The sequence below is a fragment of the Schistocerca piceifrons genome, chromosome 2, assembly GCF_021461385.2.
Source record: "Schistocerca piceifrons isolate TAMUIC-IGC-003096 chromosome 2, iqSchPice1.1, whole genome shotgun sequence".
NCBI lineage: Eukaryota > Metazoa > Arthropoda > Insecta > Orthoptera > Acrididae > Schistocerca > Schistocerca piceifrons.
The window spans coordinates 129,776,210-129,783,474 of record NC_060139.1 but is presented as its reverse complement, the minus strand read 5'-3'; the positions used below and the strand labels follow the sequence as shown (position 1 = coordinate 129,783,474).

Here is a 7,265-nt window from a genome sequence, read left to right as displayed (position 1 = left end):
GCCAGCGGTCGCCTCAACTGCATGCATGTTCGAAGGAACTTTGCCTTCCACTTCTTAACAACGCAGGCACTGCAATATCGTATCTATCCGCCGACACCAGGCGGCGACTTCCAATTAAAATGTCCATCCTTGTGTGAGAATTACGTAATGTGTACGAGTGCAAGTTATGACGCATGAACGACGACATACTTAAGTTTGAAAGAAATCAGAATTATATTAATACCTTCAGCTGCTGACGGGCGTTGATATATATCAACGGGGACAGGTGAAAACGTGTGCCCCGACCGGGACTCGAAACCGGGATCTCCTGCTTACATGGCAGACGCTCTATCCATCTGAGCCACCGAGGGCACAGAGGTTCGTGCAACTGCAGGGACTATCTCGCGCACGCTTCCCGCGAGACCTACATCCTCACCTTGTTTGTCCACGCATTACATTCGTAGTGTCCCACCCCAACACACTCATTACTCGTGGAAGACATTCTTACCAAGTCCAGTAAGAGTTCGGGGAATATCTGTGCATCCACACAGAAGAAGGATATGGCCGGTATTGCCAGAACTATAGACGTATATGGATATGGTGTCTGGTTCTTTCGGACATGGGGGACACAATATCCATATACGTATATACGTAAGTTTGGGTCTGGCCGTGACTGATGCACGGATAGCCAAAGTGGTTAAGGAGAACGCTTGCGTAAAGCGGAAAATCTGGAATCGAGTTCCGGTCCCGCACGAAGTTTCATTACCAATGATTTCCGCATTCACAACTGCGAATACATTTAATGTATTTTTTGGCATGGTTCGAGGAACAATTACTGCAGCCGGCAAGTCTGCTTCTGGTGGTATGTAGAAGATATCTTCATGGTGTGGCCCCACGTAATGGAGGCATTACCTGTGTTTCTCTGACATTTGAACTCTCCCTATCCGAATATACAGTTTAGCATGGAAGTGGAAATATTTGGGACATAGTGTCTACCGCAAACCAACTCACACACAGTTATACTTGCAGGCCACAAGCTGTCATCATCATGCACAACGCGGTACTGTCTTACGCTCTTTGGTACACAGAGTACATGTAGTCGCAGATACGATAGTCTGCGTGATAAACCGGTACACCTAACAAGGGAACCTCCCCATCGCACCCCCTCATACTTAGTTATAAGTTGGCATAGTGGATAGGCCTTAAAACGTAACACAGGTCAATCGAGAAAACAGGAAGAAGCTGTGTGGAACTATGAAAAAATAAGCAAAATATACAAACTGAGTAGTCCATGCGCAAGACAGGTAACATCAAGGAGAGTGTGAGCTAAGGAGCGCCGTGGTCCCGTGGTTAGCGTGAGCGGCTGCGGAACGAGAGGTCCTTGGTTCAAGTCTTCCCTCGAGTGAAAAGTTTCATTTTTTATTTTCAGACAATTATTATCTGTCCGTCCATTATGTTTTCATCACTTTTTTGGGAGTGATTATCACATCCACAATAAAACCTAAATTGGGCAAGGTAGAAGAATCTTTTTACCCATTCCCCAAGTGTACAAGTTAGGTGGGTCAACAACATATTCCTGTCATGTGACGCAATGCCGTCACCAGTGTCGTATAGAATATATCCGACGTGTTTTCCTGTGGAGGAATCGGTTGACGCATGACCTTGCGATCAAATGTTTTCAGTTCCCATTGGAGAGGCACGCCCTTTCGTCTACTAATCGCACGGTTTTGCGGTGCGGTCGCAAAACACAGACACTAAACTTATTACAGTGAATAGAGACGTTAATGAACGAACGGACAGATCATAACTTTGCGAAAATAAAAAAAGTAAACTTTTCACTTGAGGGAGGACTTGAATCAAGGACCTCTCGTTCCGCAGCCGTTCACGCTAACCATGGGACCACGGCGCTCCTTAGCTTACTCTCTCCTTGATGTTGCCTGTCTTGCGCATGGACTACTCAGTTTGTATATTTTGCTTATTTTTTCATAGTTCCACACAACTTCTTCCTGTTTTCTCGATTGATCTGTGTTCCGTTTTTTAAGGCCTATCCACTATTCCAACTTATAACTAAATCTGAGGGGGGTGCGATGGGGAGGTTCCCTTGTAAGAACCATGTTCCAGAACGGATATTTTTATAGACAGATACGCCACACATTCCGTACCATGCAAGTTCAGAGCAAGGATGTAAATAAAGATGCACCCATTCCAACGGTGTTCTTGCCAGATTTTGGCAGCATGTCTTCAAGAAAGGAAATAGAAATGAGCGTTTGGCGTCATTGGCCGGGAGGTCCCTGACGCAGGTCCGGCCGCCTTGGTGCAGGTCTTACTACATTCGATGACACATTGGGCGACGTGCGCGCCGGATAGGGATGAAATGATGATGAAGATAACACAGCACCCATTCCCTGAGCGGAGAAAATGCCCGACCCCGCCGGGAATCGAACCCGGGCCACTTAGGACACGCTGACCGTTCAGCTATCTGGGCAGACCTCCAAAAATGACGAAACTTCAAGAAACACACAATGAAGCGTATTTCTCGGCCACGGACAAAACTGAGGTATTTGTTGTGTTCGGTCAAGCACAATTTTGGCATTCGTAAACGTGGCATATTTAAGATCCCATTCCAATTTTGCAGCCATATGGAACCGTGAAATAACGTTGTGTTCCACACGCCTGGGCCAATCAGATAAATCAGAAGTAGTGTAGCAGTGCCTGGACACGGGGTATTGCATGTTTTACGAGAAGATTGAAGTCTTATCCTCAGTGTCACCTTTTTGGGTCTACCTTTTTAAGGAAGCCACACTTATCCGTACGGCGGACAGTCTAATCAACAGGGATGCACGTTTTCACTTAAGCGCCGCCTGAAATCCATCACAGGCTACAATTAAATTAAAACGGAGAAACAACAACTACCAGTTGATGACCTGATGAAGCGACGCAGTGCGTTGTTGAGATTTAATCCAGCCTTTGACCACAGGAGCGTCCGGCAAGAGTGTCGTGGCTCACAGCGCATGCGCAGAAGGCCTTTCTTCGGCTCCCGGCAGGGGCGCTACGAGCGCCGCTTTGCTCCAACTGCGAGCGTCTTCCCGTGCACGTGTGTTGCCTGCTCCTGGCTTGCAACATTTCGCCGTCCCCGCGCGGTTATCATCAGTTGCGTCTAGCAGCAGTCATAACAGCAAGTACCACTACCTGAAGATGTTGAACAGTTGTATCGATGAAATACTGTGGGATTTGCACAATATGATCCGAAGGCAAACCCCAGAGCATTATTTGCAATATAACAGAGAGTTCGTTAATGGTTGCGTCAACTGTTCACTGACTTCCTTTGGTGAGTCCCTCTGTGGTCAGTAATCCTTTGGCGTCCTGTATTGCTCAGCCAGTGATCTCACAATTACTTAAGTTAGGTAGATGTAAAAAAGAAAAAAATGGCTCTGAGCACTATGGGACTTAACATCTGTGGTCATCAGTCCCCTAGAACTTAGAACAACTTAAACCTAACTAACCTAAGGACATCACACACATCCATGCCCGAGGCAGGATTCGAACCTGCGACCGTAGCAGTCGCGCGGTTCCGGACTGCGCGGTAAAAAAGAAGATTCTCCTTTTATCAGCATAAGGTTCCAAGTCTTCATCCGCGTCACTGCAGTGACTGATGTGAACAGTATTGTACAGCGTGTTCCAAAACTGTATTTATACACTATTGGTCATTAAAATTGCTACACCAAGAAGAAATGCAGATGATAAACGGGTATTCATTGGACAAATATATTATACTAGAACTGACATGTGATTACATTTTCACGCAATTTGGGTGCATAGATCCTGAGAAATCAGTACCCAGAACAACCACGTCTGGCCGTAATAACGGCCTTGATACTCCTGTGCTTTGAGTCTAACAGAGTTTGGATGGCGTGTAGTGGTGCAGCTGCCCATGCAGCTTCAACACGATACCACAGCTCATGAAGAGTCGTGACTGGGGTATTGTGACGAGACAGTTGCTCAGCCACCATTGACCAGACGTTTTCAATTGGTAAGAGTTCTGGAGAACGTGCCGGCCAGGGCAGCAGTCGAACATTTTCTGTATCCAGAAACGCCGGTACAGGACCTGAACACGCGGTCGTGCATTATCCTGCTGAAGTGCAGGGTTTCGCAGGGATCGTATGAAGGGTATAGCCACGGGTCGTAAAACATCTAAAATGTAACGTCCACTGTTCAAAGTGCCGTCAATGTGAACAAGAGGTGACCGAGACGTGTAAGCAATGGAACCCCATACCATAACGCCGAGTGATAGTCAGTATGGCGATGACGAATACACGCTTCCAATGTGCGTTCACCACGATGTCGCCAAACACGGATGCGACCATCATGATGATGTAAGCAGAACATGAATTCATCCGAAAAATGACGTTTTTCCATTCGTGCAGCCAGGTTCGTCGTTGAGTACACCATCGCAGGCGCTCCTGTCTGTGATGCAGCGTTAAGGGTAACCGCAGCCATGGTCTCCGAGCTGATAGTCCGTGCTGCTGCTAACGTCGTAGAACTGTTCGTACAGATGGTTGTTGACTGGCAAACGTCCGCATCTCTTGACTCGGGGATCGAGACGTGGCTCCACGATCCGTTACAGCCATGCGGATAATATGCCTGTCATCTCGACTGCTAGTGATACGAGGCCGTTGGGATCCAGCAAGGCGTTCCGTATTACGCTCCTGAACCCACCGATTCCATATTCTGCTAACAGTCATTGGATCTCGACCAACGCGAGCAGCAATGTCGTGATGCGATAAACCGCATTCGCGATAGGCTGCAATCCGACCTTTATCAAAGTCGGAAACGTGATGGTACGCATTTCTCCTCTTTACACGAGGCATCACAATAACGTTTAACCAGGCAACGCCGGTCAACTGCTGTTTGTGTATGAGAAATTGGTTGGAAACTTTCCTCATGTCAGCACGTTGTAGGTTTCGCCACTGGCGCCAACCTTGTGTCAATGCTCTGGAAAGCTAATCATTTACATATCACAGCATCTTCTTCCTGTCGGTTAAATTTCGTGTCTGTAGCACGTCATCTTCGTGGTGTAGCAATTTTAGTGGCCAGTAGTGTAACTTTGATCAGGTACATTTCAGAAATGGGAATAGTTAGAAAGATGAGGGTTGTGGTATAATATTCAGACACATGGAAAGTTATTTGTGTTGGTTTTGGAGGTCAGTTACTACCGAAAATGCCCTCTCCCACCCATCTCAGAAAATGGCGTAGTGTGTGGAATGGTTTAAAGGGACCAAATCTCACACCCATTTCCAGTGGCATTACGGACGCATTAGAGAAGCGCACGACCATCGCTTCCGAGCATCAGACAGTGGTACACAAGGTTCAATGAACCCCGAATTATCAAGAAGAGGACGAGTTTGGGGCATCTGTGCACCAGCCATGCTGATGTGAAGCGGTTTCTACAGGCATTTATCCGGAGCACAACCAAATCAACCCCTGAAGCGTCTCGATGGTTGCAGCTACCACCAACCACGATGCACAGAGTGCTTCACAAGAGACTGAAACTTCATGCCTATAACGTGCAGCTGCCGCATGCTCTTCAACCTAATGGCAGGCCAAAGTGCAAAGCATTTGCAATTGAGATTCTGTGTCGCATAAAGGCTGAACCGTACTTTCTGAAAATGGTGGTGTTCACGGACGAAGCTCGATATGACGTTCCAGGACGGTAAACGGACACACTGTGAGGATGTAGGGCTCTAAGAACCCCCTTTTTAGCGCGGAAAGTATGCGCGATGGTCTAAAGGTAAACTTGTGACGTGGCCTGCTTCATGATCATGTGGTGGGTGCTTTTTTGTTTGCAGAGGCCTCGATAACATCGACTATTTCCACTGACATATTGGAACAGTTTGGATTTCCACAGGTCGAACAACTGCAACCTGACATGACGCTGTAGCAGGATGGTGTTTCTCTTTACTGGGCCTCGATCGTTTAGGAAGGCTTTTGGTGAAGCGTTTCCAGATTGCTGGACTGGGAGAAGACCCATTTGCTGGGTCTCAGGACCACCGCACGTAAACCCATCCGATTTTTATCTTTGCATCTTCATGAAGGATGCTGTCTAGCAGACACTGGTGCGTGACCTGCAAGAGCTTGTGGTGGTCCAGCCTGCTTTTAATTCTTCCTTTTTTGATGATTGTTGTCCTCGGTGTCGACTTACTGCTTTGCTATACTGGCTGAAAAATGGATTGTGGATTCCGACACTGACTACTGCAAATTACGTAGCCGACAGGTGCACAGTTGTGTTTCACAGTACTTTAATTTTCGCTTTGCACAACCCACAGCATTATACAATTACATGGCCAGTGCAGTATTATTTAACCTTCGATAAGCCTCATTAATGGTTGCCAGGCGAAACTCCGCATACTACTACAATAGTTTCTTGATGAACATCTACGAGCAGTAAAACCTAACCACAAAGTTCATAGTTCTTGAAGAATAATCAGGTACGTATGGAGCAGACACTGTAACTGTTATTACACACGTCCTAATTATTTAACATTCATTACACTGTTAAGTTAAGCATTGTTGTTGTTTTAACCAGCGCAGGTTACTCGTATGAAACTCGGCCGTGGACAGACTGTGTTGTGACCAAAAATCGGGCCCTTATATATCATCACAATAATCGGTAATGAAACTACACATTGTTTAAAGTTAAATTTACAGAAATTACAATTAAAACGTAACTCATTAAATTAACCGAATACATCGATAAATTGCGTCTTTTTAACAGTTTCTTGTACTATAACAGTTAGGCCAAATTTTCTGTTTAAGTCATGAAATTAATAAATATATTTACGCAAACAATACTTTTGACAAACTGTTAATTACTTTGGAATTAATGAAGGGCTGGTTTTGCTAACATGTTTTAGAATAGAGCCAAATAAATACTTTAAGATTACTAGTATTTCGTCTTCCAAATGTTTATAATTATTATAGAATTTATATTTGTTTATATATCAACAACAGAACTTAAGTTACGAAACAATTACTGATTTCACCCTATAGTGAAAGTTACCAACTAGGAATAACCAAAATAAATTAGAAAACCAAATACATACATAAACGTAATCACAAAATTATATCTGGTGTTATATTCTTTAAAACTGAATACCAACCTTTCTCTTTTATGAAAATGCAGATTATATTCATGTATGCTAATGGTAAATAGTTAAAAGTAACAAAACGAATTTAAGGAGGCAGATGGCCAAACAAGAGGTGAATTAAAATTATTCCAGCTTGTTTCG

The 7,265-nt window shown here is 45.0% G+C and overlaps 1 non-coding gene across 1 annotated transcript; it reads right to left on the bottom strand.

Moving 5' to 3' along the window:
• Positions 1-276: 276 nt before the first annotated feature.
• Positions 277-351, bottom strand: Trnat-ugu. The gene has a single exon. It is a non-coding gene; the product is annotated as a tRNA-Thr (tRNA).
• Positions 352-7,265: the final 6,914 nt, after the last annotated feature.